Source organism: Carlito syrichta, unplaced genomic scaffold (assembly GCF_000164805.1).
Source record: "Carlito syrichta isolate Samal-C Ts95f unplaced genomic scaffold, Tarsius_syrichta-2.0.1 Scaffold308151, whole genome shotgun sequence".
Lineage (NCBI taxonomy): Eukaryota > Metazoa > Chordata > Mammalia > Primates > Tarsiidae > Carlito > Carlito syrichta.
The window spans coordinates 1,614,258-1,628,517 of record NW_007252247.1 but is presented as its reverse complement, the minus strand read 5'-3'; positions in this window follow the sequence as shown (position 1 = coordinate 1,628,517).

The following is a 14,260-nucleotide window of genomic DNA, read 5'->3' as shown; positions in this document are numbered from 1 at the left end:
ACACAGAGAAAAGAAAAATGAGTGGTACATAGTTCTACACACACCAGCTAGACTCTTGGAGGAAGCGGATCACAGGAAGATGAAAGAGATGGAAATGGTAGGCTGGCTAGGGCCTAGAAAGCATTCTGAAGGCCCAGGACTTGAAGGTCTACGATGGCAACGCAGCAGCCATCAGCCCTGAGCCTCGGAGGAAAGGGCCACATGGCTGCTCAGAGACCAGCCGGGAGCCAGTTAGGGAACTACATGGTATTTCATCTGCCCTAAGTAGCTGCAGAGGGACCAGGATTCTCAGGAAACCCACAGACGGTGGAGTGGTGGGAAGGACGGCGATGAAAGCACGAGAAAGAGAGGGAGGGATCAGAGATGGCACGGAAAGACTCCGGCCCAGAGGCTGGGATGTCACTGACACACCAAGGGTAGGCAGGGAGACCTAGGGTGGCACAGGGACCCAGAGCTCTAAACAAGTTCTGCAGAGAGACCGATGAATAGTCTCAGCCACGCATGGCACCACTGACACTGGGGTTCGAGTAATTCTTGATCCTGGGGCTGTTCTGGGCATTGTGGGATGTTTACCAGCATCCCTGGTCTCCACCCACTGGATGCCAGCAGCATCCCTTCAGTTGTGACAACCAGAAATGTCTCCAGGGATAACTTCTCCGGGGGGACGAAATCACCCACAGTTGAGAACCACTGGCCAAGTGAAGAAACACCGCCAAAAATTAGCAACTGAAAACAAACAGAGACCACTCTGCTGGGCTGCAGCTCCCTGCCATTTGAGGATTAATGAAACTGGTGCCACTCTAGGCACAAGCACAACCCTCCCAGGTTTCACACAACTCCTATAAATAATGAATTATTGTTCAACTATAATGTCCAGTATAATAAAAAGACCCAGGCACACAAGGAAGTAAGACACCGTGAGTGAGAACAAGGAAAAAAAAAAGCAGACCTACAAGACTTGAGATATTGCATGTATGAGACGCAGACAAAAAGTAATTCAACCATTTTTAACTAAATAACCATCTTGAATATGGCCACAGTAAGACAAAGAGCCACCATCTTACTGAGTTCCATGATAAGCTTACAACCTTTGAAATTCAGCCTCAAATCAAAATGGTAAAAAAAAATTCCACTTCTACTTTATACATTACATAGTATTAAAACACACTGGTATTTGATATGTTGATAGTCCTCTGTTTAACACTAGGCTAATCACAACCTTTACTGTATTTTTATTTTTATAAACAAAAAGAATCTAAGTAGGCTATTATAATACACAGTTTATCAATAGCAAACAAAATAAGAGTGGAATTGGGGGCTACAAAAAATATTTACCACAAAATCTTGTTTCACTTCCATTTTCTAAATTCCACTTACCATTTCTGGAAAATTTTCCACTAATTATATTTTTCCTAGGCATATTCTCTCCCAATACATTATTCTCTTTAGGAAAACATCAGACCAGTGCTCTCCTCCCAAAATCAACAGGAGGAATCACACGCTGCAATCTTAAGTCTACGACACTCTCCAAACTTGGCCTTAGTTCCCAAAACTTCACTGTTGCTAGACTGGCATACAAATCACAAATAGAAGAAATTTTATTACTGAGCCAGAAAAAAAAAAAAAGGCCACCACACTAACACAAACCTAGACTAGACAAAGTAAGAAGTAAGGTTCTAACGGTGGCAGAGGGTACTATGATACAGCTGGTCGCCATCCTCTAGGACTCTCCACTTTGCTAAGTTTCTCTCCTTATCCATTTGGTAATGGGTGCCCAGGCAACACCGGGAACTAAAACCACAGCGGTAGCATGTGAGAGAGCACAAGCCTCCACTTGACAAGAGGGTACTTCGAGAGTTCCTGATCTAATTACAAGCTGGCTGGTGTTGGATGCTCTGTCAAGAGTCTCTCCAGTCCTCAGCAGGGGCGTTCTGAAACCTTGGAGGCGTCTTTTGGTTGTTGCAATGACTGTGGGTAGGTACTATCAGCATTTGAGGGGCAGGAATCAGGAATGCAAAATGTGCTGGGATATGTGGAACCATCCCAGACAACAGTCTTGTCCCACATCCTGTGCCATTTTCAAATGTTCTGCAACACATTCAAGTCTAAAGTTAATGGGGGCGGCATCACATTGCCTGACTTCAAACTGTCCTACAAGGCTGCAGTAACCAAAACAGTATGGTACAGGGATCTTAAGGCATAACTCCATTTGACATGTAAACACAAAATTGTTTGCACAGTTTTACTACACACAAGGTTTTCCAGGAATGCAACTACCCTGTAACTCAACAATAAGATAGGCTCTATTTTCTTTAGAACTTTACAGAAAGTTGTCCTCCGTTTTGAAAGAGGACGTCACTGATGTCAATGCTGACCAGATGACGCATGTCCAATGAGCAGAAACTGACTCGGTCTCCATCTGTAGCTGCTGTATTCTAGGTACTTACAATAGATTACTTTATTATGTCTTCTGGCATAGTCCTGCCCAAGCATTCTTGTTCTGAATGCATATTATTTAAGTTAACACTCTTTTCTTAAAGTTTTTTTAAAATAGTATATGCAGGTAGATACCATCCATGAATTTTATTTCAGGAATGTAAAAGGAAGGCTATAAAGTGCGTATATTGGAAAGGGAAAACCATTAGGCTAAACTGAGAAATTCCCAGTACACAGACAAAGACAGAGCAGCAAAACACATTTCTAAACCTTCTCTAAGCTTAAAACAAACTAACTGTAATATTTGACCTTTGACATCAAAACAATTTAATCAAATGTGAAAAGTCTGTAACATTCAGACAAGAGGCAACACTACAAAGAGAATAAAACATTCGAGTCCCCTGGATCCGACAGAATTCCAGGTCTGCTTCTACCTGAGTATTAGAAGAGCTGAAGCTAGAAACAGCTAAATAGAAGGTAATGCAACTAGGCATAACACAATAAAAGATATTACCTTCAAAATGTATTATTGTCGCCAATTATAAGAATCACTTCAACTTAATTTCAAAAGCACAATCACCCTCAACAGAAACAGTCTCTTTTTTAAATTTCAAAGAGTATTACATTAAGGCAATAACTCACCTTCTAGCTATAATATCACTTTCCCTCCCTTATTGCAACACTACATTTCATAAATACTTCTCATCGACAAGTCAAGCTAATTCAGGTTAATTTTATTGTATTTTGGTGCTACCTCACATTTGTGTGCAATTACCTTTATCATTTTATTGCTAAGGCAGAAAGCAATCAGAACAATTATTTGAAAACGGAGGTTTATAAATTCTAAATCACAGTTGCTGGCATTTTTGATAAAACAGCAGCTTTATCTCGGGAAGTGGCAGGCACCTCGGATACATCATGCATCAGTCAAGTGCAGCTGACCCCCAAGCGCATTGCACAATATCAGAAGTGCTTCCAAAGAAACTTTCCTGCATCATCCATCATTCTTCATAATACTAAAATAGCTGCACACCTGAAGAATAGAAGCTGGAGGATAATAAAAAAAACCCCAAGTAGTATGGGGGAAGCCATTCACTGCTCTCCCTTTTAAACTATAAGAGATGGTCTGAAAACCAGACCGAGCACCTAACAAATATGACTTTACAATAACTCTAAATATCTGTATTCATATTCGTCAACTCAGTTTTAAATATAAATGAAATATAGGGTTGAGCCATAAAAAGAAAAAGTGCATTTCTAGATTACATGCATTTTTATGTTCTGTTTGGGTGCAGCTGCTTTTAAAATCAACTCTCTCTCTCAGGTTTGTTCTCTCTGCCTTATCCTGTCCTACAGTTTATTGCTTAACAAAATGACGTAACTTGATCTTAAGGAAAAAACCAAAGGGAGAAACCCCATGTGTAGCTTCCCCTAAGTTAATGACACCGACAAGGAGTGTAGAAGTTCAGAAAGAGAGGTGGCTCTGGCCCCAGTCACCAACCTTCACATGGGAGAAACAACATCACCTCAAACCTCAGCTGCAGCCTTCTTCAGGGAAAGACGATTACCACACCACACCTCGAGCACACACTATCCATATCTCGTTTTAACTCATTTTTAAGGCAAAATAAGATAACGATGTGATCACTTATTTCCTCTTTTGTCAAAGATCAAACACCCCAGAAAAAGAAGGCTTCTGTACCTTTATGTAAGCCACCTCGTGCCAATGGGCTATGAAGAGGTCTAGCTGGGTAGGAACGAGATCTATTCGCTACACAAGCCTGGCACTGGGCCAAGTGCTTTACATACATTATCTCATTTACTCCTCACAGCCAACCTAAGGAAGATCAAATTATTTGTAAATGAGGACGCAGATGGGGAGGTTAAGGAACTAGCCCAAGGACACAGCACTCAAGTAGGAGGTGGGCAGTCAAGGTCAAGTCAACACACTTCAAAGCCTGGACTTTGGCCAGGACTCCCTCACCACCTGGACACAGACACATTTCACACTGGATTTGTCTGGATGGGCTTGGGCATTCTGCAGTAACAAACACCACCACACACCTCTGCGCATCTGGGTGAGTATCCAGAGTGGCAACATTACAAGACGCCAGAGGGTCACAAGCGGAAGAGCATGGACAATCATGAGCTGACTTGTACATGCTTCTACCACGAAGCACATGCATCACTTCAGCTCACATTCATTAGCCAAAGCAAATCAATGACCAAGCCCAAACTCAAGGGACTGGAACAGTTTAATTTTCCTGGATATCCAGTGTAGGAGACCTGAAAATTTTGATGAGCACTACCTCCTGGGTCTGCCACAGATACTAATGCTGCTAAATTCAGGTTTACTTTCAAATTAAAGGACTGTTAGACAAGAAACATATTTAAAGTCCTCAGAATGATAGTGAACATGGTGGTCATACCATTAAAATCACTGCCAGCAGGTGCTTCAACAGAAGAAGAACTCATGATTGTTTATTTTGATGGCAAATGAAAACATAAAACCAAAGAATGGAAAGGTAAATGACTGACTCACTTATCAATAAGTGAATAAATCCACAAGGCAGACAGAAAGGAGTAACCATTGTAAAAGTAAAACAAAACAAAATCTGTACGATACTGAAAACCTCTATTAAGTTAACCTTGTGGACCACCCTCAGCATGTCTCCAAACCACTAGAAAACACACCCTCATTTCCCAAGGGAAAAAATGTAGACTTTCTCAGTCTTGAAAGTGATAACTGCTGTCCCTCATCATAGAAGATATGGTTCAACCTCCAGACTACAGAAAATAAAAGGCGTCTCTCCCCTAATGGGAGGCAGGACAGATCAGAGAGGGATCAGGGGTCAAGCCCCAGAGTGGGGAAGACGCAGCAACTTTGGGCCAATGAGTACATGGGCAAACCTCACTAATCGTCACTATTGTTTATAACTACACTGATGGAAAACTGCCCCAGCCAACCAGCACTAGCTAAGCTAAGAGCAAGAAATAACCTATTTGCAAAGGATCTGGATGCAAGAGAGTTACCAAAGCCTTTTTATGAACCATCAGTGGACCCTGACACCAGAAAGTGACTAACCCCAATTCACTGAGCTAAATGTTTTAGCTTTAGTTGATCTCTACAAGTCTGTATAACTCTGATACTTTATAATTCTACCTAGTCTTAAATTTAGGTGAAAGATGTCAATGAAATATAAATCAAGCTAATCAGAACTACCAAATGGTTTGGGTAACACTGAATTCTGATATGTCATATACTTAACATTTAGAGTATTAATAAAATCAATCCTTACAGTAACCCATGCAGACAGATAACATGTGCATTACAGATGAGGAAACCAACACAGTAGTTAAATAATTTGTCTGAGGTCACATTTCTAGTAAGTTGTAGAAACCTAAAATCCAGCCCAGGGATTCTAATCACCTGAGCCCAGCCTCCTCACCACCACACTCTCCTGTTAGCTAAAGATGCCCTAAGACACAGCTGCTAGTGGTATGGCTTACTGGACACTGATATGAACCCCCCAAGGTGCATGCCCCTACAGTAGGAAACTAGCAACAGCAAGGACTTTTCTGAACAAAAGTGCCATTTTTAAGCTCCCACACTGAGAAGTTTTAAAAACCCCATCTTTTTGCATTTTCCCAATCCCATCACTTGTAATACTGGTCCATATTCAAAGGTTTGTGCCAAAAATAATGTAAGAAAAATGAAGATATGCTTAAGAAAGAATTAGAGAACACCTGACCTATTAATATACAATAAGTAAAATTAGCTGGGCTTGGTGGCTCAGCCTGTAATCCCGCGCCTTTGGGAGACTGAGGTGAGTGGATTGCCTGAGCCCGCGGGTTCGAGACCCGCCTGGGCAGCGAGACCTCATCTCTACAATAAATCAAAAAATCAGCCGGGCGTGGTAGTGCATGCCTGTAATTCCGGCTACATGGAAGGCTGAGGCGGAAGGACTGCCAGAGCCCAGCAGGTCGAGGCTGCGGTGGCCAGGAGCGGCCACTGCACTCCAGTCTGGGCGACAGAGTGAGACTCCAACTCAAAAAAAAAAAAAGTAAAATTTCAGGACACTTAACTCCTAATTATTTTTCAATTATTTCTATCTTATCCCTTCCAACAATAAGATCTAGTAATTTCACATATATTCACCAATTCTATCAGCTAGGTTTCATAGTCCTTTACCACCAGCAAGCCCAGTTCAAGTAAAAACACGATGAAACAGGAGTCTGGTGACAAGATTTTATGTAATACAGTATCTTAAAACGTGTACAACAATTTGTTGGGTTTTTTTTACTGTTTTGACTGTCTCATGCTTTACAGCATAGGTACTGTATGATTCTTGACATATCAAAGAATAACCAAATATTTTAAAGGATTTTATGTTCTTCAGAAATATTGTGTTTACAGCAAAGAAAATTAAGAATCATGGGAATCCCATGTAGATGAAAAGTACAAATTCAACAAAAATGAGAATTATGAGAAAATAAAATGGATTTCTTTAAAGAAAAAGAAAAAACCTTAACTTAGTAGAAAGCTAATTATTACTCTTCATATAATTAACATTAGAGGATCTTTACTGCTTTGTTTTTATGTGTTTTCAACATGCAACAATTGGATATAAGAGAAATAAGCTAATTAGCTGGTACATCTATTTGGAAACATGCCATCCATTTTGAAACAAAATGATTTCATTTTCTGTCTATTCCAGTACAAATGTCAGCCCTGTGTTCCTAATCATGTTTACAGAAGAATTCTGAAGACTGAAGTCTTTTTACCAAGCAAGCACAGGAAATACTCTCCTTTACAAGTAGGACTTTGCCTGCCAGTACTGATCTGCATCTAGTGACTGCAATACAATGATGTAGGTGTTACCAAATTCTATTTTACATAAGCCATTATATAAGGTGAATATACTGCAGATAAAGAGTACCAGGTTTCTCATTGTCAGAGAAGGGAGCTGGAAAGAGGGAAAGTGCAGAGGCTAGAATGAAACGTGTTAGATTTGAATTAGAGGCATCAGATGAACTTGTGGTTTTTAATATGCATGCAGACAGCATGCAACTTTTTAAATATTCATGCAGAAATAAATATAGATGCATGAGCACATACTGGTCAGTATATATATACATGGTCTCTAGTGCTACCCACTGAGAAGGACTGAAAGCAGTAGCACCTTGGCAGCGAGCACACCTAGCACCCAGATCTTGGTTTCTAAATATCACTCTCCAGTTAAAAGGGCCTGAGCCTCTCAGGAGAAGTGACTGAATCCAGGACTGGAACAGGGAAAATATAAGATAAGCCTGGAATATAATGTGGTGTCAGAAAGTAAGATAGTGCTAGAAATAGGATGGGCAGGTCTAACAGACCTAAGAGCCAACCTCAAGAATTTTCCAAGTGCTACTGTAGGAGCCATCTGAGTAACAAAATAAGTGATGACAGCACTGGACTACATTCCAGAAAACAAAATAAATATTCAAGAGACCATACTTATATAAATAATTCAACAACTAACTAAATTGATAGGAAATAACTGCTCTTCCAATCAGCAAATGAATTCCAATCAGCACATGAAAAGGGAAGGAGGAAAACGCAAAACATTAGGCAAACAACACAGCAATAATTGTTGCAGGCAAGACGTGCCCAAGGTATCCAAAATCAATGGGTGAAAACCTGAAGCTTCAAAAAGGTCCAGGTCACCAAAGGCAAGGAAAGTCAACTGTCACAAACTAGATGCTTAGCGCCTTCTGGATGCTGTAACAAAATACATTAGACTGGTGGGTTTGTAAACAACAGAAATTCATTTCTCACAGTTCTGGAGGCTGAGAAAGCCAAGAAAGCATTGGCAGAGCTGGCATCTGGTCAGGGCCTGTTTCCTGGTTCACAGACAGCACCTTCTCGCTGCATTCTCACGTGGAAGAAGGGTAGGGTGAGCTCCCTCAGGCCTCTGTTTCAAGGATACTAATCCCATTCTGAGGGCTCCAGTCTGACCTACCCACTGCCCAAAGGTCCCGCCTCCAAATACCATCACCTTGTGGGTGAGAATTTCAACACAGGAATTTGGGGTGGACACACACCTTCAGACCACTGTACTAGAGGAGACAAAGCGGAGACAGCAAGGTTTGCGGCAGTATATCCCTGTTAACACTCTGGCTGTAGTAACCCTGCCATGGTAACGTGAGGTCTTTATGCCTGGCAAACTCTGTGAAAGTAGTATACAGAAACTTTCTGTGCTACCTGTGCAACATTTCAGCAAGTCTAAAGTTACCGTGAAATAAAAAGTCCCAGGAAAAGCCACTCCATTGTCATCTGTGTACATGCAGGGTTTAATCTGACCCCAAACGCCTGCGATTCAGAAATGAGGAGAGGGGACGTGGCTGGTATGAAGAAGCTGCAAGGCCCTTATCCTCTGGCGGCTGACGGCAGCACTGCACCAGCTGCCTAGGGAAGAGTGGATCTGGGCTTCCATCCTTTCACCCTCAGTGAAAATCTTCCCCTTGTCTCCAGGACCCAGAACTATGACACTGTATGTCTGCCTCTGAAACATGCTGGTGCGGAGATGGGAAATAAAAAGGTTAAACAGGTCATAAATTAAGATTAGTGTCAGCTGGCCAGCAGCTTTATATCACATTATAAATTAGATCAAGAAATGATGCTCCCTCAGTTAAAATCAGAAACCATTCAGAGTATTTGCTCCATAATACCTACCCCAATAGGCTCTCTTAACAAAAAGCAAACAAAAAGATGAATACACTAAGAACCCATTTATAATGTAGTAATTAAAAGGACAAAAGGTATAGATTATGTACGAGGTCGTGTAAAACAGCATCAGACACTGGCTCCCTTGTGGGGTATTTCTCCCTGTATTTTTCCCCAAAACATCTAGAACAGGGGATGGCTAGTTTCTAGTTTCAGTGCTTTATCCGAGATTCTACAGCTGCACAAGCCGATGAGACAGAAACCGGCAAGACCCTGGCCCAGATTCTACCACGCTGAGTGGGTTCCAGGTCAGGCCACGTAGAGCACATGGAAATAATGGCTAGAGATGGCTGCTAGTATTTTATTTAGACATTTTTACAAGGAAGCCAGAGGTTGCAAGCACTGCTAGGATAACCATACAAACTTTGATTTTACTAAAATGTTATGTCCCCTGAGCCAAGGTATTAATCTTGTTATAAAAGTAGTTTCTCCTCTCACTGGCCACTCATTAAACTTTCATAAATTTTAAAATGTACTTATTGTTATTGGGTCACACGAAAAAGGCAAAGAGAAATAATACAGCACAAAAGCAAGATGCTCCCGGGCTTTGGAGGGAGACTGGCTGGAGGAAGACGGAGGCCGACGATGAAAACTCCAGACATCCGGGTTTCCTGAAATGATCATAGAACAGTTTTCAGTTTGTAACAGTATTGGATCTCTAAGAAATGAATGATCAATTATTTCTCAAAGGGTGAAAATAAATTAGAAGGGAGACTCCAAGTGGCAAATACTGAAACGAAACCACCTCCCACTGCCCTGTGCTCTCTGAAGAGAGCCGTGTGCAAGGGGAGGCCTGCTGATACCCAGCCCCAGCCACACGGGACTCCAGGAATGTCTAACGCAGCATCAATCTTGTCAGCTGCATGGCATCCATCCACAGCCTGCCGGACACGAGGGAAGACACCAAACTCTGGCCCGCAAATGCTCTGGGAATGTCATTACATCCTCTGTGTGCTGACCAGGCGCAGGGCTATTTCTGCAGGAATGTACATTCTGATGAAGTTCTGATGTCATTTTAACGACATGAAGCTCTGCTGAGGAAACAGGGAAGAAGAATCCTGGTGGAAAGAGATAAGCCTCGACAGACCAAATCCCACAAACGTCTGACAGGAAAAGCACGTTAGTGTTATCGTTTTCCCCTTTGACTGTGTGCTGTGGTGCAAGGTTACGGCGATACAAAATGGCTGCAGAATTTTGGAGAAGGCCCTGTCAGAGATGAGAATTTTCCTTCTCTACCAGCAAACAGAAATTTAAAAGTTCAGCAGGCCATCTATCATCTGTGATGAGTCATAATCAGCAAATGAAATGTAGAGGATGTCTCTTATCACTTGGCCTATAAAAGCTCCTGATCCATGGGGTAAAAATGCACTGAACCGTAATAAGCACTCCATTAGAACAAATAAAACCAAACACCTAATTACCAAGTGACTATTTATAGTTTCTGAAATAACTTAACCCAGTTTTACAAAGTAGATATTTTAAGAGTCAAAGAAAACTCTTGCTCGATTCCAGCATTAGGTACCACATTTATTTTGCCTAGACCCAGAGGATCAAGAGATCTGTAACTCCAAATTATGTTATTTGTATCACGAATTCAAACAGCAATTAGTCTCACTTACAAACAGCAATTACTTATAACAGAAAACGAAATCATAAGTTAAAACTGTTAACTTTGACAAAAAATTCAGAACCTGGTTAAAGAAACATTGCAGAGTTAACAGAAGAGTGTACCTGCAGGGTGGGTGATATCTTGAGTTTACTTAAATGATTTTGAAAAACAAGCTGATGTCAACAAAACCTTTTACTCTTCTCTACTTTCGCCTACTTTGTATTTTTAGTGTCTTGTTCAGGCAAGTTCCTCTCCCCATGGGAATGATGTCTCTATTGACACATCACAGAGAAGGAGAAGTATGTGATCTGTGACAACACAAAAAGGAACTCCTGGTGCTCAGAGCAGTCACAGTAAACGTAAATGAAAGAATAAACAAATTAGCACAAACAAGCAGAGAAAACTGGATGTCAGAATTAGAACAGACTCTAAAGACCACTAAATACCCTTAAACAAGCACCGAATCCATCTAGACCCGCACCGTCCAATACTGTAGACATTAGCCACATGTGGCTACTTACTTAAATTTAAATTAATTGGAATGCAATAAAATTTGAAATCCAGCTTCTAAGTCACAAGCATCACATTTCAAGTGCCCAACAGCCACATGTTGACTAATGGCTACCATACTGGGCAGCACAGACATCGAACATTTCTATCACTGCAAAATGTTCGCTTAGACAGCCCTGGACACTCTGTCATTGCACATATCAGGGAAGTAGACCCAGGCGGCAGTGAGGAGTTGAAGTCGTGGAAAAACCAGGATTCCAGAGATTACTAGCTGCCACACAACACATGGCTGGTCACCAAGCATGTCACTCGGGTCAGCCTGGGCTTCATACAGTCAGAAACTTGTCTGGACAGTTCACAGTTAGAGCCAAGCACACACCCCACCCACGAACACCTGACACACTGCAGGCGACTGAGTTTTCTTGAATGAAGACATGAAAATACGACTGTTACATTGCTGGGGCTTCAAAAGTATACAACACAGTCCTGAACTGAAGAAGCAGAGAGATTGGTTAAGAATATCTCAATCTAAGACATGAGAAGTATTCCCTGCTTGTTTAGTTCTTAAAACACCATATTAGACATCTTTGAGCACAAAGTGTTAATCAATTCTTTTGGACAGAGTCTCAGGTATGAAATTGCCCTAAATACTTAATAGGGAAGAATGTTACATCTCTACAGCCATATACTTTGCCATCTCTAAAAATAAGACAGAGAGTTCAATAACATCGATGAATACTTCTAAGGTCAAGTGAAAAAGTCAAAGACAAAAGTGTGATCATTCCATGTACAAAAATTATTGGTGTGTGTGTGAGTGTGCATGAAATGTCAATATGCATATAAGACAAGCCCTAGAGTTTGACTCAGCTTTGATCCCTAAACAACCTGATAGCAAACCTCTCCAGAAGGGCTGCTTCACAGATCAAAGGCAGAAAGATAAGTTGTTCTGGGTAGGGACAACCTTGACAACCTTGCACAAATCCAGTGTGGGCCTGATGCACACTGACACCTCATAAAATCACTCTACATGACGGAACCCATATTTGGATATATATTTGTGTACACTCATAAGAACCTACTGAAAAGTGATTTTAATATTTCTTATTCTAAATCTTGAAGATTTTGTCTCTACTTAGCTTCTGGTATCTTTACGCAAAAACGTTATCAACATAGTTCTTTTGAGAAAACTGGACTAAGGGACTATAATACACCAGATAATGAGCAAATGACAATGCTTAAAAATTTCACAGCTGGCCTCTTTAGCAAACAGGAGCAATCTGGGGAGAATGGGGGCACTCAGAAAAAGAACCGTAAGCCAGGGCCAAAGAAAGTAGCAGTAAGGTGGGCAACACTGGCAGGAAATGAACACACCCTCACTACCTCCAGACACACAGTTGCAGGCCTCCCCTGACAATGTGGGAAAGACAGCCCAAGACCCCCAACTGAGCAAGGGAGCTTAGAGAGGCCTAGACTTGAGTGATGCTAGGTTGACACCCCATGGCTCCAGGCAACAGTAAACCCAAAGACTCCCTAGAGAAAAGTAGAGAAAAGCATCCCTGATTTAGGCCCCTAGGAACCAAACAGATCAGGATTAGCCCATGTGAATTTATCACCAAACAACTCACCAAACAAACAAGGCTCCAGGTTATCGTGAGTGAGAGAGTTATGAGAAATTACAGACAGGTGAAAACAACCCAAGTCCACACTGAACCCACAGGACTATAGCTATTTAAGAGAGCTGGCATGGAATAGAAATGTGCAGGCAAAGAAAAATAAATGATAGAACAAAAAACGAGCAAGGGGCAACAGAAAATCGAAGTGGTCAGTACTGACTTCCATTTCTGAGCAGAAGGAACAAAGGAAGCAGCCTAAAGGCCCCACTGTAACTGGAAAAGCCAGGAAAATGACAAAAACCCTATCCTTAAAAACACTGTGGAGGTTAGGCATGGTGGCTCACGCCCGTGGTCCCAGCATTTGGGGAGGCTGAGGCGAGAGGACTGCTTGCGGTCAGGAGTCTGAGATCAACTTGGGCAATATGGCGAGACATCATCTCTACAATAAAACAACCCCAAAATTAGCCGGCTGTGGTGGTGTGCACCTGTAGTCCCAGCTACTTGTGAGGCTGGGGTAGAAAGATCACCTGAGCCCAGCACTTGGAGGCTGCAGTAGCCATGACTGTGCCACCAAGCTCCAGGCTGGGTGACAGAGCGATACTCTAAAAAAAGAAAAAAAAAAAGTGCTGTGTAACTGTGGGGACTGGATGGTCTGAGAGTCCAGAGTGGAGCCTGTCCTATGAGCTGAGCTGCTCAAACAGCCCTGCGCTTCCGGGGGACGTTTGCCAATGCTGGGTGCAGACAGGAAGCAACCTGGACCAGCCCAAATAAACCCACTCCACCTGGGAAAGAGAAGCCAGAGAAGCGTTGGGTGGTCTGGTGAGGATGGTATGAAAGAGCAGAAATCTCCAGAATCCCGAAGTGCAATCAGTCCCCCATCTTTTTGGGCTGTGTTCAGGAGCCTGGGAGCTGTGTCAAACAAAGGCTGCTAAAAGGAAAAGCCAAATCTCCATAATGGTGCTAATCCTGCAAAAGAGACAAGCCTAGGGAGGCAGGGAGGGGAAAGTCTTATCTCAAACACAGTCATATCTTCCATCAAGATCTCTGGCAGACTTTGAAACGGTGAAACAATGGAGGCTAAAGAACTAAGCTCCAAGCCGGGCTTGGTGGCTCAGCCCATCATCCCACGCCTTTGGGAGGCTGAGGTGAGTGGATTGCCTGAGGTCACGGGTTCGAGACCCCTCTGGGCAACTTGGCGAGCCCTCATCTCTACAATAAATCAAAAATGAGCCGGGCGTGGCAGCGCACGCCCGGAGTTCCGGCTACTTGGAAGGCAGAGGTGGAAGGATCGCCGGAGTCCAGCAGGTCAAGGCTGCAGTGGCTGGG